The sequence below is a fragment of the Apus apus genome, chromosome 15, assembly GCF_020740795.1.
Source record: "Apus apus isolate bApuApu2 chromosome 15, bApuApu2.pri.cur, whole genome shotgun sequence".
NCBI lineage: Eukaryota > Metazoa > Chordata > Aves > Apodiformes > Apodidae > Apus > Apus apus.
In genome coordinates, this window is record NC_067296.1 from 13,097,187 (window position 1) to 13,123,987 (window position 26,801).

A 26,801-nucleotide genomic window follows, 5' to 3' on the forward strand; every position below is an offset into this window, starting at 1 on the left:
GTTGTTTTCTCTTTGGCTCTGGGGGCCACTTCAATCCCATTTCCGAGTTCTCCTCCGTACCCTGGAGGTCCAGACATCTACTTGAAGAAATCAAATCAAATCTGAGCTTGCCAGAAACCCCACAAAAAGACTGATCATTTTAAAACCAAACAAAATCTTCCCTCCAAATGGAAGCCCAGTCCAGCCTGACAACAAGCCTCACAAGCTGGCACTGCAGCCCTCCTAGCGAGGCATCCTTGCTGCTGAGTGCTGCTGCCTCATTAACATGCATACTGTAATCTCATTTGCTCCAGGATTGCTTTGATGTTAATTCCAGCGTTTTGGTGCAGTGTGGTACTGCACTTTGTGTTTCCAGGCTAGCATCCCTCTCTTCTGCAGCCCAAGCCTTTTCTTTCCATGGAGTCTGCTCTTGCTGTGCCCACTAAGGCATCAGCCACTTTCACCCTCCCAGCTTGTGGCTGTGCCCCCCCTTTGCAGCCTGGCCCCACACGGGTTGTACTGCTTTCCGTATAATTTTATCTCTCTGTAGTTTCTCATCCTTTCCCATATTTTTTTCAAACCATGTGCACCTTTTCCCCAAGCCCCATGACTCCTAGAAGGGATGTTCAGCCACGAAGTTTGTCTAGTCTGGGGACGAGGGGATGAAATCCAGATTCATCCTGCTCTGTGGGTTTGCTGGATGGCTCATGACCAAACCTGCTCAGCCCTGCTCCTGCAGCCTGGCTAGTCTGTGCTGTGATGGTGGGGATGGCTTGGGAGCAGAGAGGATGGACAGACAGCATTTTTGTAAGGGACAGACAGCATCCTTGCAAGAATGTCCACCGAGTCCTGGGCTCTCCAAACACACCCTCTGTTCCTGGGGCTGTTTTGATGGCTAGAGGAGAAGGGCTGTGGGATGTCCAGCTAGAGCAGGAGCTCTGAACCAGCTGCCATCTGCTCACCAGCTCAGGAGAAACACACAGCCCTGGGTGCAGGCTGGGGGCTGGTGAGCACTGCCTCTCCAGCACCCCGTGCACATGCATTGGTTGGAGATCACACCCCCCCTGGGACACACTGGCCTCCTCTTTCTGGGTGTCCCTGAGTTAGAGAAGCCACCGGGTGCACACAGAGGAGTAAATGCCATTTACTCCAATGAAAAAATAAAGAAAAGCAAAGGTGCTGCACAGATCGGAGGCAGATGTCAATCGAGGCAGGGGAAGGGGTGGAGTGCATGTCATTTCTGGGAGCTGTTACCTAGAGAGCCAGATGTGTGCTGGGGTTGGCTGGGGCTGCTGTAAAGAAGTTTTGTTCAAAGCAAGATGGGGACTTCTCCTCCCCACAAAATCAATCATTCACACTCTCCTCAGGTGAAGCTTCCAAATATCCCAAGTGTTTAAGACCATGAGGGCTCGGAGCTACCTCAAAACATGGGCAGACTAGAGAAGCCAGTCTGCTTTATTGTCTGGGAGATCAATGACTTTAATAATTAGCATCTTACTTACACATGATTTCTGTACTCAATTTGAATCTTAATTAGCAATGGAGAGGGGGATTTAGAAACCTTAGCACAATGCTGTGTCTTCTGCCTATTCACAGGAGGAGACCCTTGAGAGAGACCCATGTCAAATCTGCTACCCCATTGGGGACCTCACTCTGCTGCTGCTCCCTGAGGAACTCTCACTCCCCTCAGGGAGGACACCAGGGCTGGAAGGTCCCACATCCAAGTCACTGACACCCACACTGCCCCAGACCACAGCCCCAGCCTGCAGAGACAGGGGCTGGACAAAGGGTCACACACCTCAGGTGCCCACTTGACACGTGTCCCCACTTTGCAGGTGCCACGTGTCCCCAGCACCTTCTGCTAAAGGAAGGTGTGACCAGCCCTGGGGACACCTCTCCTCATAGGACAGGCTGCAGGGGGGACAGGACAGTTTGGATGCAGCGAGGCTAAGGGTGCTGCCTGAAGTGCTCCACAGCTGTAAAAATCCACTGTAATTTAGGGAGCAAGCAGGGGATGGAGGGGCTGGCGGCACAGGCAGGCAGCTTTCAACCTCAGCCCACATGTCTTTACACAAGGACATGCATTAAAAAAATGTGAAGCATTTGAAGGCCACCATTTTAATTAAACTGATTTAGCATCCGAGCTTGTGAGGGGAGCGGGGCTGGCAAACACAAAGGAGCCACACAATCACTTTGGCTCCATTGTTGACGGGCTTTTGCTCTCTGTTTGTACAATAACCTATTGAACTTTTCTAGACTGTAATTCTATACAGAATAGATCCTTGCAGGAGGCTTTTTTGGCAGGGAGCACTGAAGGCCTTGAATCAATTTCACTTTTCCAGCGTGGCTGTTTAATGTATTGATACCAGCTGGAAAAAAAAATAAAAAATAAAAAGGAATCAATGTTACTTTTATTTGTCCTGAGCTGAAGCCTTTTGGATCTGTTCTTTGTGACACTGACACCATGCAGCGTGTGGCTATTGTCCCACCTTTGCTAGGAAAAGCAAAGGCTGTTAATGTGAAACAAGGCTGGATTTTTCCACAGTAAAACTTCCCAGTTTTGCAAAGGCTTAAAGCCTTTTATAGCAAGAGAGAAGTCCAGCACCGGCAGCAGCACATGGCTTAGCTGCTTGCTGTAGTGGTACTGAGGTGATGCTGGGACTGGGAATGCACAGCCAAGGTGGTGTTGAGGATCAGGCATGGCCCTATTGCTCAGGAGCACACCTGGAGCTGGACACAGTCACTCCAGACAGGGCTCTGCCAGGTCCTCAAAGAGGACCTGATTTAAAAACAACCCAGGGTCTGGCAGCACAGCTGGATCCAACACCCCCACCCTGTGTGTCCTGGGCACAGTGTGTCTGTGCAGTCTCAGAGCAAGTGTAAGAAAAGAGAAAGCATCACCATGGCTGTGTCCCAGCCTGGGGTGGGCTGGCAGTGAGGTACAGCCCACCACCACCCTTCCAGGTAGGAAGGAGCTGGGGGATGTCCACAGCTTGGGTAAGGCAGCAGGAGAGTGCAGGCTCTGGAGCAGGGGATGTGAAGGATGCACCAGAAGCATTCCCAAAAGACAAGGCTGTTAATTGTTATTTAAGCAATCAAGCTGTTCCAGATTGCCTGGGGTGAAGCAGTGGTGGTGGAAGGTTTCTTACTGCCAGAGTGACAAGTGGCATCACTGAGGCCCCTTTTTGCTGGGAAACTTTTGCTGGGAGTATGAATAAAAGCTGGGGGCTGCCCCAGAGCCACTGGTGTGTGCAAACTTGAAGCACCTGGGAGAGAAACCAGAGAAACCTGCCAAAAGTGAGCACACAGAGGGAAAAAAATCTCTCTGGGTTCAAGTCAGGCTTCCAGACAGAACCAGGAAGGAGAACCAGGATATGTCAGACCTGCCCTGGGCTCCCAGGCATCTCTGCTGAGCCAGCACACCTTTTCCAGCCCCAGCAGAGGAGCATTTCCCTGCACCAAGATAATATGGTGCATACGAACACACACACGTAGAGCTGGGGGTGTGCTTGGTGACAATTGCCAGTTTTCCTAGGAAAAGGAAAGGCTGTATTTCATAAACCCTTAAGTGACATAAAAGCACAAATCCTGCTGCCTTACACTGTCAGAGCATTTTTGTGTCACAGTTTGCCCCAAAAGAAGAGGAGGCTGGTCCTGCAGCAGTTAATTACAGGAAACAGGGCGACTGCTTTGAATGGAGTTTCACTGGCTGGAGGTCTGCCCTGAAGATTTAGGCTTGGGTTCAAAAAGCAGCTGCTTTTGAAGGCAAGCAGCTTCCTGCCCTGCCATTTACCAGGGGGAGAGAGGGTAAAACACATGCCTAAAATCTATGTATTTCTGTATGCATCCCGAGGTCTGTGCCTCCCTCTCTGCTCAGAAATCCAAGCCCTTTGGTATCCCTGTAGTGACTCCTGCCAAAGGGATCTGGGAAACAAGGTCACTGAGGTGCTGCAGAGTACATCTGCTCTTCACTGAGAGCAATTTTGGACAGACAAAGAAAAATCCACCTGAGGAGGTGTTGGTGAACCATATGACGTGCCTGTGAGTTGAAGCCCTGTGTCTCCAAACTTAGCTGGGATAAGGAAATAAACGGCAAGGAAGCGGCTGATGAGGTGGCACGGACCTTCCAGGAGCTGCATCCAGGCAGGATGGGGCCCATGGGGATAAATGCCCTGGAGCATCACCCATCCATGCAGCCCCCACCCTGCCACACACGCCATGTATGCCTGACCCTCAGCATCCCCTTCCTCCCCTCCACTTATAAATCAGAGCAGAATTAATTCAGGCGCCGCGTTTTATTTGATAAACCTCAAAATATGTAAATACCAGGCTCTCTTCCTACAGTCGCTAAAACAAATGGAAAACACATTTATTAGCATAGAGATGAGTTTAATCAAATCAGCGGCGAGTACAAATTAGCCACAGGAAACGTAATGAGCTGGGAATTAATTAGCAGCATAATGGTAATAACTTTGCCTGCTGATTACCTTGTGGCCATGGCTCTCCCCCAGGGCTTTCCATGGGTTCTCCAACAGCTGATCTTTTCTGTTGCAGGAGCCCGTGAACTGGAACAGCATGGCCGACAGCTCCCATGCAACAGACTGGAGGAGGGGAGGGAGAAGGAGGGAGGGAAAAAAAAAAAAAGAAGCCCTGTGAGAGACCCACTGCCTTTACATTCCCAAGCCACAAACGTGTTTTATTCACCTACTTATTGCTCTCCCGCTTTGTCCTGCCAGGCTGAGCGTCCCTCCGTGGTTCTGCTGTGGCGTGTGGGGCTGCTGCCCTCATGGGTGATGGGTTGGGTGGGACTTCTGGGTCACTTTCACCAACTGAATATCACCTCCCTGGCCAGGCGCAGGGCAGGGCTCAGAGCCCCACAGCAGCCACCCTGCACCGCGGGGTTATCTCGGTGCTTTCAGCATCTGCTGCTAGGGGGTGATGGTGGATCTGACTTGTCTGAAAACATATGTCCAGGCTGTTTGGGATAGGGGCTGAAGTTGCCTTGGGAAGGGCAGGAGTGAAGTGACCCCCGGAGACTCAGCTGTTTTTTTTTCAGGAGCTGATTTTCCATGAGGAAGGGACAATTGGTGCTCCCGGGGCTTTGTAAAGTGCTGGGCTTGTAAATTAACTGTTTGACACCAACAGTGATGGAGAGCTGTGGGGGGCAGGGGCTGGATGGAGGAGAGGGGCAGTTTCTCTTCTTGATTTATTTGTATTCCTTCTGCAGTGCCTCTTCTCCTAACACCTGAGCAGTCCAAAATAACTCGGGCAGAGCCTTCCAGTGCTGGAGCTAAAAGCACTTCATAAGCCTTAATGAATCAAGCTGTGCAACAGCCCGGCGAGGAATTATTATTCCCAATGGTGCAGGAAAGTTAAGGGAAAAATGCTCACATTTGGGGGCCTTCATTTAGATGCTCCAGTCCATCTTCATGTCCTTCACCCAGCAGCTTCCCATTCATGGGACTGCATCCAAACTTGAGAAGTATAAAAAACCACAAAGCTAAGTTAAAAAAAATAAGCCAGGCCACACACTGAGGTGTTTTAGCCGGGATCTGAGGGAGAATTAAATGAGCATCTAAGTTTGAAATGTAATTCAAAGTGATATCTGCAAATTGTATGGATGCTGGAAAGTGAGAGTGCTGCTCCTAGGTTGCTGGCACCTGCTGAAGATCCTCTCTGCTTTGGACACTTGGCTTCAGCCTGTATAAATGCTCCATGAAACAGAGGGAGGACGATCAGGTGAAGGCCCAGAGCTGACAGGGACGCAGGGATTCTTTTTTTCCCAGGGAGATGGTGTCAGTTTGGACTCATGCATCCCCCAGTCCCCCGGGCTGTCAGTGGCTTCTCATATATCAGGCTAGTGAATCCAAGATGTGATGCTAATCTTGTCACTCCAGCCTCTCTACACCAGCCTCGACCATGCCAGTTGCTTGGACCATCTCGGGCAGACGTTTGATTGGAGCTGTCAGGAGCTGGTGGATTGAAACTGATGCAAACAAGGAAGAAGTCAGCACTTTAAAAGATGTCTTGGTTTTGTATGGGAAAGGGCAGAGGTTCTTTCATTTACTGGAGACAAAAGAGGCAGGATTTTCACACTTTACAGAGCATGTCTGTGCTAACATGAAAGTATCTGCACTGTGGGGTTTAACTCCAGGAGGCTTCAGAGAAGCAAGGGTTTCTCTCAACACTGAGGTGAACTTAGACTGAAATGAAGGCTCTGCTTGTCCTTAAGCATAGAGAAACTTCACATTCAGCTCTGGTCTTTGGAGCTGGGGCTCTGTTCTCCTGTTTAGAGATCTTAGTATAATCCATATCTGACCTATGGATGCAAAAAAAAGCAAGTTGGCATAGAAATTCCTGCTTAGACACCAAGACAGAGTTTTCCTAAGTCCTCAGTGTTGTCCTGACTTTGTGTTTTCAGGCATTTCTGGGTTATTCACCATTGTCTTTAATTCAAACAATGTTGGGTCAGTGATCCTACCAACATCTCCCTGACCAACTTGATCAAACCCACCAATACCAGCAGCACTGACAGCAACACCTTGCCTCAGCAAGCTGCTTGAGGGAAGAATTTGACATCTTGACAGTTGTCCCTGAAAAGCCTCACACGTCCCTTTAAATCCGTGAATCAGAGGAAAGAAGATGAGCCCTGCTGTGCTCCAGATCAGACCTGCTTTTGTGCAGGGACTGAAATGCTTATTTAAAAGTCCCCAAACCTGGTCACAAATGGTAATCCACTCCCCATGGGAGGTTTTGGTGATGTGGGAACCTCTGTGGGAGCGTTTGCGCCTTCCAGAGAAGGAGAACTTAGACAGAGCAACTATTTCGAGCCCACCCTGCAGAGGGAGGTGGGAGAGGGTTGTTTGCACAGACATTTTCAGCATATTTCAGAAGTCCTCCTTTCAGGAGACAGTGCTGACTGCCCTGATAGTGGCTTGGCTGGGTTCAAGCCCTCCTGCTACTGGCTGGGTTTGTACCCAGTGTTGAAGGGTATCCAAACCTGATGGCCACTTTGAGTTCCACAGCAGATATCAGCTACTCTCAAAGGCCATCTCTGGGATGCTCCCCTAAGGACATCTCACCCTGCAGAGTCAGGGCAACAAAGGCTTGACTTCTGGTCAAACTTTTGTGGCTTCAGTTAAAGATGCTCAGTTTTTTTCGCTCCTTTTAATGCCTTGGATTTTATTTTTCTTTTTTTCCAAGGGAGCCTGTTCAAGTTAACACAATAGATAAAGCCATGAGTTGTAGTTGAAGAATCCTGTATTTTATTATAGTGGATAAATAATATCTCACCCAGAGGGAAATGGGAGAACACAAGGTCACCCAGCATGCCTAGAGCTGAGCCTGAATAGGAGGTCTAAGTTGCTGGCTTGTGCTCCAGCCTCCTGTGCAGCCTGTGCTTCTTTCTGAAGGCAAAGGGTTTTTATTCTTCAAAGTGCCACTTCCCTTTGCCACCTGCAGTCAAATATGTTGCTCTAAGATGCACGCCATGAGCTGATTTTTGATTCATGAGAGCCTGAACCAACACCAATCATAAGAGAATTGCCAGCGATCATAAAATATGAAAGGTTTTGAAGAAGGACTCTACAGCATAGCGAGGTCTGCAGCAGCTTTCTGCTGCAGAGCCAGAGGGGCCAAATCCAACTCTAGTTTATTAATGAAAATGTGGAAGTGAGAGCAGTGAAAGCAGAATTTGCCCCTATATATTCAAGGCTACCTCGTTCCACAGAAGCTTTTAGGAAACCTACCACTTTAAGCATAAACACAAGACAATTTTGTTTTCATGCCATTTTCTTGCCAATGCTTTTTCTTAAGAATCTGTAGGGCTGTCATATAAAATATGCCTTCGTTTGTTCTAATTTAGATTACGCATATTTGTCCTCAGTGAATGATTGATTAAGTGCTCTGATCTTGACTGCTATGTTAGCAGCAGGGTATCTGTGCAAGGGGCTTGGAAACCTCATTGGATAAATGGTAGAGATGAAATCTTAGCTGTTACAGATCTGGTTTTCTTTTTCACAGCCAAGGCAAATGCTGTCTCCTTTGCAATAACAAACATGCTTTCTGATGCGTTCCAGGACAGTGCTGAGCCTGACTTTGTTTCTTCATGGAGGGGCTTTAAGCTGTCACAATACCATGGCACCAAACTCTTAATGTCACGGATATCACTGTAAAGTGGGTGTCTCTGAGTTCACTGGATCAGTTGTGATTTACACTGATGGAACTGAAAACAAAATGTGTCTCGCTGACATCTGCCGAGTTGCTCTGATAAAACCAGCATATAAGCAGCACCAGGGAAAAAGATATCTCTGTGCAACTGAGCTCATTCAAGGCATCAAGCACGGTTTAGCAGGACTGCCCAAAATGGAAAACCTCCTTTAGGGGTTAGTTACCCTGTCAATCTCACTTGAACATCACTGAACCTGAGCTGTGTGCCAATATATTGTTCCCCAGAAGAGCTAGGAGATATTTTCTTGCTTATTCATATGATCTCATGTCCCATACTTCTTCTGGGAAGTTATGTCAGGCTGAGTTTGGTCATCTTTTCATTTGGTTGTATTTATGATCCAGAATTGGCACAACTAAAGGTACCTGGAAAGATGAAAATTTTAAAAAAAAACAACACCAAAACATGTAGTTTGCTTTCCTTTAATACATCTTTTTTTTCTAACACTGATCCATTGCGTTGTCTTTGGAGCACTGAATTGCTAGGAAGATGGTGTAACACACCAGGCAATTTTCTAAAGAAAAGAGGATTTTAATCTCCTTTTCTCTTTCTGAAACTTCTCTCAGACATTCTTGGAGCTGTAGAGAAAGCTTTCAAGACCATCAGAATAAATGGTTTGTTTACTGTGATGCTTGAAACCTTGGAAAAAGAAGAAAGAAAGGATAAAGAAGAGAAAATCCCTGTACCTGCTGGCTTCCAAAAGGAGACAGATGAGGTGTGAGCTCCAGAGAAGATATTCCAAAATCTGCTTTACTGTCACAGTGGAGCAGAGTAAACCAGTAAAAAGATAAACAAAAAGTTAGTGACCCCAGGGGTGACAGCAGGACTCAGAATCCTCCTTCTCAAGGGGGTAGATTGTAGAAGTACCAAAAGAGGGAAGCATACATTGCAATCAGGTCTGTTTGGGCTCCATTTCCCTTGATTAGGGTATCATGGTTGCTATTAACTGCACTGATTTGTTCACACATTCCAGCTCATGCAGATGTGATGGCCACGGGCAGGACCTCAGGTGTCTCCTGAGCAGATGTCCAGACTCAGTCACCCAACCCTGAGCCCTTTCCCCAGGAATACCATGGCCTGTAGGCACGGATGGGCGTGATGGAAGTGCTAAGCTGTGTTAATGACACTGACTTATCATCAGGCTCTAATGCTGCCTCCAACGGATGTCACTCCTGTGTATGTTCCTGCAGATCAGCTGGTAATTACACTTGGATCCAAAGTAATTACCTTGAGACTTGCACTCAGGTTTAGAAGACAGAAATAACCACACACTCGCCTGGTCCCACACGTAGCACTTGTGATGTAATTTAATAGCCAGCTACCTAGATGAAAGCAAAGAGGTATTTCTCTTATATTTGTGCCCTTTTAAATTAAACATGGGGGGTTTTACCTCTGAAAGGAGCAGGGGCCCCTGTGCCACCCGCCTGCTTTTTCCCACTCCAGCACCCTCCTCTTTTCTTGACAAAACGAAAAGCTCTGAAGCAAAATAAATATTTATAAGCTCCTCCTGGTGTGTGATTGTTTTGACAAGACAACTCAAGCAGGTCTTGTGTTGGCTTTACTCTCTGCCCTATTTAGATTTTAGGCAGGGAAAAAACAGCCCTCTAAAGGCTGCAGGAAGATGAGGTGTTTGGATGAATTCAGTGGTCTCTGGGTGGGGAAAGGAGGGACCATCCCCTGCTGAGGTTTTCCAGGTCACATCTGCCTGTGAGTTTCCTCTTCAGCCTCTGAACACCAAACACCTGGACAGCTGTAGCACCACATTAAGCACACTTTTTTGATGAGGAGCTCAAAGGCGAGGCAGACTGAGCCTGCAGCCCCCTGTAAAAGGGTCCAGTCACTGGCTGCAGTTCTGGTTCCCAAGTGTCCATTAGCAAAACATGCAGCTTTTTTATTATTTCATATAGAATTTACATCTTCTGCACTCCCGAATAAGCTTCTGCAAATAATGTTCTTCCTTCAGGGTGAGTAGCTTATTTTGGTAAGGAAAAGAAAGAGTCTACTGTGATCTCTTTCTTTTGGCAATGTCTGGGTAATCATTGCTCATAATAATGCCATCCCAGATGTTGAAACATCTCCTGTATTAATTTTACCCAGAAGATAATTTCCCTTAGAAATCATGTGCAAATCCCCTGTTCTAATTTAAGAATTAATTCAGTGCACTAAATCTTAGCACTTCATCCTAGAAATGTTTTGCGGTGTCTGTTAACCCTTTGCAACAACAACAACAAGAAGCCTGAAAGGGAGATTTAGGGATTTAACTAAGTCTGTCTCTCTGTTTCAGCCTAACACACAATATTTGGAAATGAGGGTCCCCCTTGACACCTAGAGCCTACCTGCTTGACTGATTTCCTTCTCCTCAGAGAACTGCAAATATAAATTGATTTGTTATGGGGGGCAAAGACACCAGTGGTGCAAGAGAACCACACTCCAGCAGTGCCTGGGTTTGTCATTCCACCCTCCACTGGGGCTTTACCAGATGCTAGGAAAGAAAATATGATGATCCCACAGTTTACAAGACTTGAAGGAAAAAGAGGAGCTGAATGGTTCATCTGAACCTGTATAAGAAATATATGGGAGAGCTAGGAACACATCACACTTCTTTTGAGCCCTAGATACAGGTCAGCAGTACCTGATCTTCCTTCCCTCCCTGGCTTGCCTCATGCAGACACCAGTACACACCAGTCTGCCCTGGTGTGGAGAGTCTGGTGCACTGGATGGGCTTTCTTCCTTTAGTTTATAATGGAAACTACAACAGACTCCAGCCTGGGCACTTTCCTGCCCTCCCATGTTGTAACAATCTTAGCACATTGAAGCCTTTATACTACAAGACTTTGACAGTCAGTGAAGACAATAAAGAAAACAAAGAGGCCAAACCGATGAATTTCATCCCAGGGATGTGAGATCAGAGTGCAGCCCAGCACACCTTCTGCTGAGCAGGATGCTTCAAAAGCCATGAATCCTCTGTTTGCACTGGGGTACCCCTGCTTTGGAGTACAAAAGAATGTCAGGTATCAGTACACTTAAGTTAAAAAAAAAACCCAAACAATAAAAATAATGCAAGGAATTGGTCTCAGGGGTTTTGCAGCTGCAGAGCTTGTAAATGCACAAACCCAGATGAGCAAGATCACAGCACCAGCTCTGAAGTGCACACACAAACCGTCAGAGGATCACAGAGCTCCTTCAGACAGAATTTTTAGATGTATCTACAAATGTTTCCTGATTCCTACTGTAACAACATGAATTTATTATGTCTCAGTGATAGTGTGGAGCTAGTTGCTTCATGCAGTGCAATGTCACACTTTGGTTTTCACTGGTTTTGCTGCTGGCAGTTCTTGTGTTTGCACCCTGTTTGTAGGAGCACACCTTGAGCATTTTGCAGAGGACAGGCCAAGGACCTTCTCCAAAGAGGATTCATTTGGAATCAGCTTTGATAATTATCATAAGGTGATAATATGTGATTAGTGCTGGGATGTGCCAGCACTTCCACTACCACCTTGTGAACTCTCAGCAGCTGCACTGAGCCTGCACAGCAGCTCAGCCTCAGAGGGGAGGAATGCTGCAATCCCAAGGAGGAAACAAAGCAGATAAGAATGATGCTCATAATGGGGCAAATCCCACTTTTCAGAGTGGTCCACTGGTAGTGGCAGCAACGGCTAGGAGCCTGGCTCTGAAGGATCCTGCAGTAAAAAGTCTGGTTATGGGTTTAAAAACGTCTGGAATTCACCTACATAGAAATGCTCAGAGAAGTAAAGTATAAATCACTCTAGAAAGTCCATACATTTCTCCCAAGCTGGTCCTCAGACTGAATGCTTTCCTGGCATAGAACGGTCCAAATCCAAGGCAACCTCTCTGATTTACACTGCCAAGACTGCACATAGCTCCCAAAGTCAGGAAAAAATGAAAGAACATAATGGTTACCTGTCCTATCCTGTCCAGCTGGACTGGGGATCCTGTGCCAGGCGTCTCCACATCCCCCGAGCTGATCCTATTTGCTGTGCTGTGCAACATCTACAGGATCTGTAGGAATGAGAGAAACCGTTTAACCCTTTTTCTTTTATTCACCAAAGATACTCTGTTTGATGACCCCCTCTCTGGGCACTGCTAGTTAGGCTTGTTTGCTGCTGCTTGGACTTCATCTTTATTTTTTCTCCCTCATTTCAGTACAATAGGCTGGAAATATACTGCTCTTTCCCTCTGGCCCTTAAGTAAGGGAGGCTGCATTTATGCTACCCTGCAATTCAGCACACTGACAACTGCAGGATGGTTCTGCTGGCCCAGCAACTCCTGGCTTTTGCGTTGGTTATTATTCCTTCTGATGAATTCACTTGGGGGACCTGCTCCTTGAATGCAAAGCTCGGGGGTCAGGACAAATGGAAAATGCATTACATGGAGCGTGACATACTGTGAGTCCCAGAAATGAGCGGAGGTTGAGATATGTCCATGGGCAGGGGGAGAAAGTCATTCCTTTATCTCCAGGTTCCTGCTGGAATTTCCTTCTAAAAACCCGTGGCTGCAGCAACAAGGGCTATTTGCAGTGAAATATTGCAGTTACTTCTATTTATTGCACATAGAGATTTAACAAGCTAAAATCACAGCTTTGTTCTAATTTTGGCCAGTGAGGTTTTAACTCCCCATCTCCTGTGTTCTTGGACTCTGACCATTCCCCGTGGTCAGAGCCCTGTCTCAGCAAGGAGGCTGCTTTCCCATGGGCAGCAGTTTAATTTCCTTCCATTCCTTCAACCTCCCATTTAGGGTCCCCCTTCCCAAGACACCCACAACCAAACCAGGTCCACAGGCAGCTCAGCCACACGCATCCTCACAGCACAGAGAGCAGAGCCCAGAGCAACTCATCTCTGCTGTGACAAGGACGTGCAAGTTTCTCTTTGTGCTAGAATCTTTCTTCATTTTGTCATCTCCAGGCAGCTCTCCTTAGCCTTGACATTAATGCTACCCTGTATCTGCATCACCAGACGTTTTATATTTATCTGCCAGAGCTCTGTTTGCCCCACTCTAGCTCTGATGCTAATGACATCCCTATTTTCAGCCACAGAGGCGGTTGTCATTAAGGTTTTGTCAAGGAAATGACAAAAAGACCCAGTATCAAATCTGAAATATTTAGAAAGCTTTTCTCCAAATAAAATTGTTTTAAAAAGTAAAATATTGTCCTATGGAAAAGCTAGCTGTAGTTTTCCAATGAACCTCCAGCCCAAATTCTCTGCAACATCTCAGGAACGTGATCTCAAAAAGGAGCAGTTTGTGGTGTCTGAGGCCCAGATCCCACCACGAAACGTGTGCTGGCTGGTTCTGTGGGGGGTTTCTCCTGTCTTCAGGGAGGCAAGGGACGTCGTTCAGTGTTATTTAGAGAATTGTCACTTGACAAGCAAAGCAACAGCTCTTCTCACCCAACCCACTGATCTTTCTAGAAGACTTTACATGTAATTTATTTTTATTTCTTTGCTGTTCTCCTGAGCTACAGGATACTATGCTCTCGTTCAGGTGGTTTCATATTCAGATCCCAAAGCATCTTGTAAAGGAGGGGAACTGCTCTTGTTTGCTAACTTCCCTTAACTATCAGCTAAATAATACATGGACACAGATCCCTGTGCTGACTGATGACTCCCTCCCCTGACCCTGTTTTATTTTTATTGCTTGGCTCGGGCCGGTTCCTTCAAGTCCTGAATCATCAGAACAGAGACCTTGAGGTATTCCAGCCAAATCAATCCCTGGCCCATTGACATATTGCTTTACCTAACCAACCATACAACTTCGCTTTTCCCTGATAATTTCTCAATTAATTGCTTTTCAGCTCTCATTCGTTACAAGGTCAGGCTGTGACTGGGCCTGTGCATTCCCATCTCTGATAAACTCTCCTGGTCCCTTAATCAGCTGCAACTGGGATTTTAGTTCCATTAACTTATTCATCATCCAGACATTTTCATCTTGGGGAGCTTGACTTTGGATTGTATCGGTGGTATCTTCAATTATTTAAGAGGACTTAAAATTCCCTTCCTACCTAAAAGGAAAAAGCATTTTGAGCTCTGAAAATTGATCGTATTGGACCGGTGGCTTTTGGATGTTTGCATGTGCAAGCCCATGTTAAACAACTCCTGCATGGTGAGAGCACAAGATTTTGCATCTGATGAACGGGTGTGTGCATGGGGATGATTATATTAAGATGTCAGATACCAGGGAGTGACAGTTTGCTCATGACTAGTGCCTTACTAATGCTAAATCACGCCTGTGATTCTGTTCCGTGATGTCAAACATTGATTCAGTTTCCGTGGGAAGTTATGCAAATGCCAGAGCCCTTGGATGAGATCTGAAACTGAAATTGCTAGCAAAAAAAAAAAAAAAGGCAAAAAAAAAAGCTTGCCCTCTCCTGGCAATAAATCTTTTGAGAAAATCTTGAAGCTGACTGCTCCAGGAGGGAGGGTGTATTTTGAACATGCTCCCACATAGAAGGACTCTCAGGAACCTTCTTCAGTTTGGTGTTAGCTGGGAGCCAAATCCTTTGCTCTGCTGCAACCTTCTGCCTGAGTCTGTGCTTCATCCTTGCAGCAGCTGGTCCAGGCCAAGGCCACAGCCCACCAGAGGAACTGATCTTTGAACAGAAGCAGCTGTCTCTGTTGCACAATGAAATGCCCTCCATCCCAGCTCTGCCTAGTGTCCCTCTTCCCTCCATCTGCATCTGGGCAAAACTTGAGTTTACAAGCTCAAGAAAACTGTAACAAAACCTAACAAACTGGCATCAGCTGAGAAATGGTACATTTCTGAACGGGGTGGTGGGACCAAGGAGTCTGGAAGTCCCATCTTGCTCTTTGTTCCAGGCTCCATGGAAGACAGAGTGATGTCAGTTGAAAACCACCTTCCTAGGATGGTGCCAGGGGACCCTTTTACATTATCTGAGAGCTTCAGGCTCTGAAGAATATCCACAGAGAGAGGTCAAACTGTATTGACAGACTATCCAGGAAGAAAAGCTTGTTTAATATTGACAAGACAAGACCTGCTGCATACTTAAAAGGAGCCTCTCCTTCCAGGAAATACTTGCTCAGGTCTCAGTTTTCCCTTCTGCAAGACTCAGGTGATAGCTTTTGGTGCTCAGGATTCCATTGCAGACCACAGGATTATGGATTTTTCCTGCAGAGCCCTTTGCTCACACTCTGAGTGCAAATTTTCATCGTTCCCTCAAAAAGAAAAGCCCATATTAACACTAAGAAGGGCTTAAAAAAGATTAAAAGCACAGAAAACTGGAAAAGCCTCAGCAATAGGTAGTGTGTTGTGATGCATGAAAATGCAACAGCAACAACAATATCAACTTTGGAGTGTTGCTTTCCTTTCTTCCCCCCCCAAACTGCAAAAACTCACCCACCCCGCTGGAAAAACTCCATCCTTTCATGCCCTTTCTTGATGCAATGGCACAAAGGACCTTTCCAAGGTCTCTTTTGCTCCCTGTAAATGATGTACCAGAAGGCATCAACACTTGGAGGACGTGAGGAAACGTACAGTTCTCTCCCTGCCTGTTGCTAGGATTCACAGCCATACCCCACTGCTTCCCAGGGCTTTGGCTCCTAGTTTGGCTGTAGGAAAGAAGGTAACCTTGGTGCTTCCAGACTCTCTGCATCAGGCTGAAGCTGCTCCAATACCAACCCTTACAATTTTCCTACAGTCAGACATAAAATCTTAATGCATAATAGTGCCTTGAATCCTACACTCTTCTGAAAAGGTGAGTCCCCAGTAGTAAATGAAATATTAAACATGATTAAATATGAAACAGCTAAACCTGGATTCCATTAAAATGAATCTTTCATAGTTTTCCTGTTGTTCCCCCCCACCCTTCTTTTCCCTTTTTTTTTTTTTCCTGGGGAGCACAGTGATCTTATGAGCTTTTATGTGTCCTTTTAAAGATGGAAAAATCACAGGTAATTTAAGTCTATTCTATTTGGATTTATTTTAGCTGGAAAACAAATCAAGGCCTGGAAACTCTCTCATGGCTGCAACTGTCCTCACTGAACTGTTCAGCAGCCTGTATCAAAGGCTCACCTGAAGACACTGCTCTAATGCTGACACATGCCACCTATTTAAAATCTTGTACCCAGCTACTCTCCTTCATTTAGGATGGCTTTAATCTTGCACCATGCACAAAAAATCCCCCCATGACACACCTCTTTTTATATTACTTAGTGTGCATTTGGAGCTGCTTTTGCGGCTCCTGCAGGTTTTTCTGGGAGTTAAACTGTGACCAAAGGGAGTGCTGAGTTGAGAGCTGCCAACTGGGCATTTACAGGAGTTGCTGCAGGAAAACACTTTATGTTTTGCAGAGCTGCCATCAATCTGGGATGGGCAGAGTGTGTAAACATGGCTGAGATTCTGCCTGCCCAGATAGCACAGCCATTGCTCAACACTGTTGCTCTATTTTGTGACCATAGTATTTCCACCTGAAAATTCATCGATATTTGGGCATCTGTGCAGGTGGGCTGAGTCTCTGGTGTTAAAACAAACATAAAGGTGTGTAATTCTCATTAGATATACTCATGTCCTTGCATACAGAACTGAAGCCTTCTCTTTTATTCTTACCTGCTCTATTTGAACAGGACTGATAGAAATTTTTAAAAGAGAACGAGGAAAAAAAAAGTCCCAGAGCCTGGTTCTATGTGAGAACATCACCACTGAAGAGAGCTGGGTCTGGTGGGAGGTCACACCTCCAGCATCCACCTTAATTCTTGACTAATTATGGTCTCCAAAACATGCATGAATTGATTCATCAATCTACAGACACACTTTTGGACTGGAAGGCAATAACTACTAAGAAAGACAAGCTAAAGCAGCAAAGAAGGTAGAAACCATGAATTATTCATGACTACTGTTGCTTTTTGTGCAAAAAGCCTTCTACCTTGCTTTCCATTTCGCTTTCCTCAGGTCCCTTCCGAGGCTCAGCACAGCAGATTTAAATGGACTCCTCATCACAGGAGCTCGTGCTGGGGACTCCACCGGTTCACTTGCACCCAGCTGGCTTTTGCATCTCCCCCTCCAGGCATGGAGCAAAGTGGGGCAAAAAAAGAGAAGCCAGCTCTGCAGCAAAGCAGGACAACCCAGGCTCTTCTCTGCTTCGGATTTTTGTTCCGTCTCACAGATTTCTAAAGAAACAAAAAAGAGCAAATTGCACGAGGTTCTTTCCTGTGCTCATACACCAGTGTCTTCCTTCTGGTGTGCTTTGACTTCAGCTGAGGTGGCAGGAGCATCCCACCAGCAATGGCCTTCTCGCAGCCTGACCAGAAGCATACGCTCTTGGTCTGGTTTTGTAAAGGGCTTTTTATGCCTCCTCCTGGCCTGATACCCTCAGGATGGAGAGGAACAAATCCCAACTCTATTACTTATTTTATTGACCCCCCCCCATTGGCCAGCTCATGTTTTCACCACGAAGACTTCAAATTGCCTTAGAGCACCAGAAAACATGTTGCAAAGTGCTACGAAGCTTAGACACAAACATGTCAAATAAGTGATCCACATGAGAGCAGATAGACGTGACATTTAGTAATCATCTTTCTTGGACAAAATGGGGCATTGCTGTCACTTTAAGTAAATCTCAGTCAAATTTCTGGCATTTTACCGTAGGGGAAGCAGGAAGCATAATAATAAAGTTCTCTTTAAAAAAAATAAAAGATCAACCTTGGGGAAAACAAATATGGTTGCCACAATTTAAGGTGTAATACCTCATCCCAGCTTGCCTGTCCCTTTACGTGCTGCTGATATCAATATGTCACCCCTAATGTTTACTGATGCTCACTTTATAAATGACTTTTCCTGGCTGTCAGAATATCTGTCACCAGCATCTCTTCCCCCTCTTTGCCTCTCATCCCCTTTAATAAAGATTAATATCTTTGAGGTTAAGTAAAAAGATCAGATCCTACGTAAATGACACCATAGGTCTGATATTTAAACAAGATGAACATGTAATTGCTGAGATTATGTGAACAAATTGGGTAATTCCTAGCCCAGATGAACACAGTTGGCTTTTGTGGGGTCAGTTAATATAAGTGCACAGTCAAATGACTTGTATATTGTGCAGACATTTGGGCTTCTGAAGGTTTCACCCATTGAAGAATTGCAGATGCTCAAAGCAAAAATTGGTGAGCGTAGCTTCTACAGCTTCTCAGAAGCTCTAACATGTTTCAAAGACATGCAGAATGGGGATTCTATAAAAATGTGGCACATTGGTTTTCCATATTTATAGACCACCAGTGACTTCTATATTAAACGGTTTCAGTTTCTGAGTCCAAACAAGATTTTTCAACCTGTCACTCCCGCAGCTCAACCTGGTACATGAAATGCTAAACATGCTCTGTCTGCTTCCTACATCTTCCTTTGCAAACACCTGGAGTAATGATTCCAGAAAGAAAATTTAGCTGGCAATTTTATGGCTAAAGCACAAAACAGTGATTTTGGCTTCGTCAGGCTAAGTGCAGTGAACCTCCATTTTGCTTTTAAATCACAAGATGAGACTTGGAAGACAGAGTGGAAGAGATTATGGATTCCTCACATAAGCTCTGCTCCAAGGGGCTCAAGAAAGGTTTGTCTGATCAAAAACTGCAGGATCAGACCAAGACAGCTGTCTGTAGCTTTATTTTCCTGACCACTGCTGTTGCTGCATAGGACGGCCTTGTGGTCAAGAGTGGAAGAAACAAGGCTCATAGTCCAATTTAGACAGTGTCCTGCAGACCTCCCAGCCAGGCTATGTGGGTCATATCCAATAAAGGAGGCAAACAGCCCAAAAAGGACTTCAGCCCTACTTCCCAACTTATTAACCCGAAATCCTTTAATTTTTGGCACTCCAGCTTTAGATGACTTTGGATACATACAGCAATGATTCTGTGTATCCTCAGAGTCGTGGCAGTTTGGATGTGGCCCTTGGGAACTTGCACACAGAGGATCTCTCAGTCTCTTCCAGGCAGATCCGCTGGGATTTCTCTGAGTGTGATGGAGACCAGGCATAGGGTGTTGAAGACCCAGGTCCTGCTACTGACTGGGAGAACCCAGACCCTCCTCCCTGCACATCACAGCGTCTCCTTCTCTAGGCTGACACGTGTGTGTGGTGGTGATCAGGCTCTTCTCCGTCCTGCCTTTTCAAAAAGCATCCCTGGAAATGGAGAAAAAAATAAGGACTCGTTGGATCAGGAGCACAAAAGGGATTGTGGCTTTGACAAAGACACTTCCTTGGGAATGGGGCATTTGGTTCTGTTTTGTGCTTTACCCAGGGGCAGCTTAACATAAATTGTCAGATATTTACCCTTAAACTCTGAGTAAAACGTCCCCTTTGGTGCCCACAGCAAAGCCTCCCCTCTGAGCAGACACGCTTTGCTGGGGTGGGAACTCAGCTCCATGGGAACTGCAGTTCCCTGACTCCACAGGGATGAGGCTGTTTGAGGGGCAGATCTCACACAAAGGCCACTGAGGGTGTTCCTCAGCATCACACAAATCCTTCCAAATATTGGCAAGCTGCAAAGAATTAGTAGGTACCAAAAAGCAATTCCAGACATAATTTCTTTCCGCTGCACCAACAAAACTATTGTGCTCAGAAGATGAGCCTGAAACTGCCTTTTGTTGTGTTTTGTATGAAGGAGGATTTTATATCTGCAATAACCACCAGGTGATTTTATTTCTAGCAACTAGATTATTTTACCATAAAGACAAGACTCTCTGGTATTTTAGCAATCATATTATGAAGAAAACCCACAACTAAACATTCCAGGAATATTATAATATGTCCTAAAATCAACCTAGTATTCACTCACACGTATATATTCACACAATTTTCCTGTACAGCACTGGTTTTCTTACACATACAATTGTTTCTTTCAACTCTAACTAACTTGATTCTTCACGTAGCAGGATCTGAGGGCAGCAAACCACAAAGGAATGTTATGCTGCAGACTGCAGCAAGCAGAGGTCTCTCTAGCAAAGGCATTATTTTACAAAATGATGGATGTGCATATTTATTTGCTCTGTGACTTCCATGTCAGGTTTGTCATATTTCCTCAAATTACTAGTTAAACCCAGGTTTTGTGTTTTGTGTTGTTTTTGTTTCTGCTGAAGCCTGCAGGCTCAACATACCTTATAAAAATCAAGCTGTAATTTATCTGCTCCATAGATCATGTGTAACAATAATCACTCTGGAGTCTGTGCTGAGTTCTGATGTCTGGCTTTGTTGGAAGAGATGTATGAAGGGAACAAAAAGCTTCTTGATTTTCATACTCTGCAATAAACCTGAAATATGGAGAGAAGTGAGAAACGTATTTAAATTAAACCATGGAATCATGACAAAGAAGGAGTACAGAGAAATACATGCACACCCAGACACATATTATGCAATGACACACTATTATTTCTCTTACTAGATGGACCTCTACAAGTTATCTACACTGTATGTCACAGACATAGGGACGGAACTAGAAGAACAATTTTCATCCTGAACTTGGACTCATCAAAATGGTGCAGATGGCAACTTGTATTTTGCAGTGGCAAAAACCTTTGCCCCCAGAAAAACGTTTGGACCTCCACATGGGGTAAGATTCACAGGTACTGCCTGCAATAACTCAGTGATAGTTCACACAAAATTCACTGCTCAGTATTAATGCCTGTTGCATTTACACATGAGTAATTTGGGAAAGGCCACGAGCAAACTCCTGAATTTTTTGTAAATGTTTGCAAAAATAATAATTTAAAAAGGCTAAAATTCTTAGCTGAGCAATCTATCTGTGTACAATCTAACTGTAAACAGGTAGAAAAACTCTCTGAAAACTGTTGTAACTTCAATTCCTTCCTACACCCCCACGCCCATACACCTCTCTGAGGGTAGGAAATAAGATTCAGTAATTGAAATAGTTTTTATGGCCCTGGGTGGGCAGTTCCTCCCACAGCTGAATTGCCTTGTGCAAGGCACTGCTCTCCCTCTTTTGTTTATTGCCATGCAAAGAGAGCATGTGACTCATCTTGCAGATGTTAGCAAAGCACCTCCCCATCTGGGGATGGGAACCAGGCACCAGACGTGGTGCACAGGCTCACGCCAGGGCCATGCCAGTCCTTTGTCACCACAAGGGTTAAGAAGGGCTGAAGTGCTGTCACCACCAGGGTCCCGAGGAGGCCCTGGGTAAAGATTTCTGGTCCACTGGCCATAGGAATAGAGCTGCAAAGAGGCCCTAGCAAGAAGAACAGAATGTCATTTTTAAATTAATTAATTCTCCACAACACCCTTAGTTGGAGATACGCAGCCGGGTTCTGGCTGGGGGAGGGAACCTCCCCCAGTCCCCAGCTACAGCCCTGCCTGGGACCCCACGGAAGAAACCCATCTTGGGAGGCACTTCTCAAAAGACTGAGGTCCATATAATTGGCAGCCTGATTTGCCGGGCAAATCTGATTCTGCCTCCAGGTCCCCAAAGTCTCTCTCGCCTTTTGTTTTTTACCCCTAAATTGCAGTGGGGGCATCAATAAGAGATCCAACAGAAGCCTGGAAGAAGAAGATTAGCACATAGCAGTGTGACAAGGCTGCTAGGAAGGGGGAAAAAATAGAGAACATCAGTGCAATGTACCATTAAAAGTATGGAGTGACAGATGACAGTTGGTCTGTGATGGGGTGATTCAGCTAAATGGTAAACAGAAGGGTGAATTCTGATCTCGCTTATGCCAACATAAACCTTGGGTTGCAGAGGAGCTGCTTCACGTCTCTAGTACAAGAGAGGAGCCCATAAAAGCTGTGACTCAGCCAGATCATCTCTGACAACTGTTGGTGCTGTGGTAAATACGGCAACGGGGCAGGCTGGGAAGGAGCCTAAAAAAAGTTTCACTTCCACGCTTCTAAAACAACATATTTCAGAGCTTTTTTCCCCCCAAACCAGCATTTAGAATCTTGGTACTGAGAACAGAGGTGGTTAAGAAATGTCTAGGTAAAACAATTTTTATTTTTACTTATTAGATTGGATGAAATGTTTTAATTAAGGCCAAATTAATGAGGTTGCAGAGCCAATGAGTTGAAAAGTCAGTTATTCCCATAACTCCAGGCTCTCCAGGTTGGACCTGATGGACATCTTATACCACCATTAGTCATCGTGCAGTGGACAGACACTAACTCATGTCTACATGAGATGGACCAGGAAAGGTTTGTCAAAGGGGATATTTGCTAAGAAAATCCTTAGCATTTCATTTCACTTCACAGAAGGGATCCCAAATAAGACACGTTACCCTCCCTGTGTGGGCAGCAGAAACACTAACAGAGGACCTGAAACCTGCACGCTAGAGCTGAAGGATTATTGCAAAGCTAAAACTCTCCCATCCTGCCTGCAGAAGGTTCCTGCTCTCTGCTTTCAGCAGCGAGATGGCTGCAAATCAAAGGGATGGATTTGGCTTGTCCTGCCTCCTGGCCTGCCCAGGGACCCTTGTCCCTTCACCCCTTGGCACTTGCTGGCACCGCCTTGTTTGCACTCAGCAAGTCACAGCCCAGCAAACGATTGGGGTGTGGACATGTCTCGTATTGCTCTGCTGATTAAGAGAACAAATTGCCTTTTTTCCTTCTGTGATTTCACTTTTTGAGGTATCGGGGTCTTTACTTCAGTCCATGTAGTGCCCGGATTCACTAGCGAGCTCCAACAGTATCTGCAGAACTAAAAATAAGCCATTTCTCATGGAGAATGTAATATTTTACACATTTTAGCTGGTCTGCAAGGCAGCCAGGCACAGAGCTGTGAAGATCTGAATTTTGCTTCTGACACAGAAGTTGGGTTGCCTGCCTGGAAACCCACCCTCTGTGGTGGGAAAGGCAGAGAGAAGGGGCTGTCCCAGGGGAAAGCCACAGTGGCAGCAGGAGGGGAGCAGGGGCAGCCTGGGTTTGTACCCACACGCATTGATCTCTGGGGCTTTAGGAAGATGAGGATCACTCAGAGCTGTTTTAAGATCAGGAGAAAAGTTTCTGTATTAAGCAGAATGAGAACCAGACTCCAGGTGGCAGTGAAAACAGATCTAGCAAATAAGGCCCCACCGAATTACTCACCTTCTAGGGAAGCCACCAAAAATATATGGATTGTGGAAGTACTCTTTGTGGAGATGAGAATTCAGATTTTATTCCTTTTATTACATTTTATTTCTTGTGTCATTACAGAGTACACAAACAGATTATTCCCCAGCTACACAAACAGTTGCAGGGAGAGGCTGCAGTTGAAAAGAACAAAACAGGCAACAGTTCAACATTCTCAGTTAAGATAATTATGTTAATATTAATGGATATTAATTTCTGTTTATTTTACAAATATTGTGTTATGAAACTAGCTTTCAAATTCACACCTCACCAAATGCTTTTCAACAATGATTTGTTTCATTAATTTTATCAGCTGCATTCCTTTTTTTTTTTTTTTTTTTATAGCACATTCTTTGCTGAGAGACATTAATCTGTGATAGAGCATCCTGAAAGTCTGTGCAGAGGAACCAAGCTAATAAATGTTGGTGTTAGCTTCCCACTACTGCCAATTTTTCAATTTGCAATGTAGCCGGGGCACATAATACATTTCTGACTTCTTAATTTTTATTTTAACGAAGTCTTGAAAAATTTCTGTGTATATTTTCTCACTGTTTTAACACATGTATGAGCCCTCAACGTGCAAAAGTCAAATTACGTGTGATATGGGCTAGGTAATAAACTCTATGGTATTATTTTTAGACTATCTATAAAAACAACTAACACAGTTTAAAGTCAATGTATTCAGTGCAGAATTAGTTTTGAGCTGAATTCAGTACCCAGAGTTTTTTAGTTTCTCACTAATAAATATAAAACACTAATGGAAAGTGAATAGGAAAATATTCTGCATATGCTAAATTGACCTTATATTAAAAATGGAAAAATGCTTGCTGCCACGTGTTCAGTTGGCTAAAAAAATTCAAACACATAAATGCCTACACCTGACCAAGAAAGAGAAGAGTGCACACACTGGCATTGCACAAGTTTTCTTTAAAAATCTCAGGTTTCAAAAATGTAATGGCAAGAGCAGAGAGGGGCATCTGACACTGAATTTTGGTTCTGAATTTGATCCAGACTCATTCCTACTGTTAGAACTGCTCATTTCTGGAGGATGTTCTGCTCCTGAATATTGCAATTCTATCCCAGTGTGCCTTCACCCAGCACAGGGGACATGGGTGGGCAACTGGCATGAGGGAGCAGTGACTGGTCCCCTCCAGTACAGCCAGCTCAGGCTGAGTCATGTCTGGTACATTTATTTTTCTTTAACATTTGGGTGCCGGGAGGTTTTCTGTGTCCTAATCAGACAGCTGCATATGATATTAGGCTTCTCAGCTCTTCCCCAAAAGGAGCATACAAAGCCAAGGCAGGGCTGAAGGTCTGCAGAACCTTCTCCAGGTAAGGACAAGCCCTTGGTGAAGATTTTAGAGGCAGAAATAACCACCCAAAGCAGAATTCCAAGCTGCTTTTATTCCACAAGATGCTGAATTCCTCTGCTAAAATCTGGTGATGGAGCTAAAATTCAGGTCTTGCAATCAGACCTCCTGGTACTGCTCTGATCCTGGTGTCCAGCGAGCACCACTGGTCATTAATCAGTGTGGGAAGGTCACAGTGAAACATTACAATAAAAAATGGGTGCAGTTCCATTTTCTCCCCTCCTCTCAGTTTACAGGACCAAATTTCCTTCTCCAAAAGTAGCTCAAAACCAATGAATAAAACAGCTGACTAGACCCTGACTCACCCCTTGGCTTGCTCAAACCAGGTGATGCCATTGAGTTAACCCATGACACACACCAATTTACCTGCCTCTCTTTCCCCAGAGCAGACACAGAATCCTACTTTCCATATTTCTTTCCCTGGGCCTTGGCCAGCTGAGTAGAGGTCAAATACGTCAAGCTGGGTTTAAACTACAGGCAAAAAAATGAGCTGCATTTCAACACTTTCTTCAAGCAGAGTGACAATATAATTCATGTTTATATTCCTGCCTTTGCCACCGTCCTGCTGTTTGACCTTGGGGAAGTCACTTCATCTTTTTGGACATTCATTTCTCCTCCAGCTTGTTTATTTTGAATTTAGAGTAATATGGGGCAACAATAGGCTGATACCTATGGGGCAGAACGTGGCTCACACCATGTGTTTGGATTGCTACTAGATAGTGCTTCCATCTCCTGGACTTGAGGCCTCAGGCAGGAGTAAAGGAAGATAATACCACCACAAATATTCCAAGCTGTGGAATAAATGTGAGACAATGTACTGTCTCTATGCATGCACACATGCTGTGTGGTTTCAGTATTTCTTGCACGTTCTAAGATGACTGGGGAGAATCTGTTCCCCACCACCCAGATTCTCAGGGGCTGCCACTCTGTGCCCAGCAGTCCTGTGCCCACCAGCACTGCCCTGCAGCAGGAGCAACAACAAGCTCACTCTGTGCTGGGCTGAGATTTCAGTTTGCTCAGGTTAGACCAGGAGCTGAGCAAACTTGAAATGCCTTCGTTTGAGTGAAGCTCCCATTTTTATGGAGATGTTTGTCTGTGTTCAGATCTAATTTCAGAATCCAGATAGTGCAATGTCCCCATAAGAATGTGTTCAAACACCACTTGACTGCTATTCCTCTCCCTTGCAGCAGAGCTGGGGAGTCATCACGTCTGATGAGGATTCATTATGAAGTTGACAATTTGCCCCTTCCCTTCAAAAAATAACCAACCCCTCAGCAGAGCTTCGTTCCTTTCAGCCCACACTGACTCTCATCCAAAACCTTCCCTGCTGCTCTTAAGCAACCAAAAATACCCGAACTGCAGGATTAAACCCATCCTTCTCCCCTCCAAATAAACAAACAAACAAATAACAAAAGAAGGAAGAAATTATCTCTACATTAGGAAGATGAATATAAAGAGCTTATTTGTTAACCATTAGCAGAAAAAAATCCCAACTGCTCTCACCACTCTGAAGTCAGAAGGAAAGAAAAGGAGAGATAAAGGGAGGGTGTGGACGTTGGGAAAGGAGGCAAGAGCAGGGAATACAAAGTTTCACTGCCAGGAGTGTGTGTCTGCTTGGGGGGAGTGCTATTGGAGCCCTGTCTGGGCTGGCTCACTGGATGATTCAATATTTCCCCCTCCAGTAATTCCTGAAATGGGTCCCCTGGGTGCTAGGTCACTCAAACACAGGGTGACAGGTGAACCTGCCAGGGTTCACCCACCCATGGGTCCCTCCTTTGAAAGCAAACCAGCTGGGAGGGAGAAGGGACACATCAGCCCAGCAAACCCCCTCCTCTGAGCCACTCCATCCTCTCCTTTATACCCATCCCTTATTCAGACATTCATTTCCCCCCACGATGACTATTTGCAAAAATAAAGAAAACTTACAAAAAACAAACAAACAAACACACAAAAAAATCAATATTTTTTGGGGTGTCCCTGGTCTGGAAGGAGTTAAAGTCATTATCTCCTCAGATGTCCACAGCAGCACCACATCCCTGCTGTGCTCCATCAGAGCTGCTGGGGCAGTGTCAGCGATGACTTCACCTCCCAGCCTCGCAGCATCTCTCAGTGCCCAACTGCTGGAGTTTGCTAATTTGTGTGTTTTCACTCGAGGCCTGCT

The 26,801-nt window shown here is 45.3% G+C and overlaps 1 long non-coding RNA gene across 1 annotated transcript in view; it reads left to right on the plus strand.

Annotated features, from left to right (window-relative positions):
• LOC127390896 (uncharacterized) overlaps nt 1-26,347 on the plus strand; it is a 75,788-nt gene extending 49,441 nt beyond the window's left edge. Inside the window, exons 2-3 of the long non-coding RNA XR_007890971.1 lie at nt 20,602-20,769; nt 25,828-26,347. This is a non-coding gene — a long non-coding RNA (uncharacterized LOC127390896). The remainder of the gene's footprint in view (nt 1-20,601; nt 20,770-25,827) is intronic.
• Nucleotides 26,348-26,801: the final 454 nt, after the last annotated feature.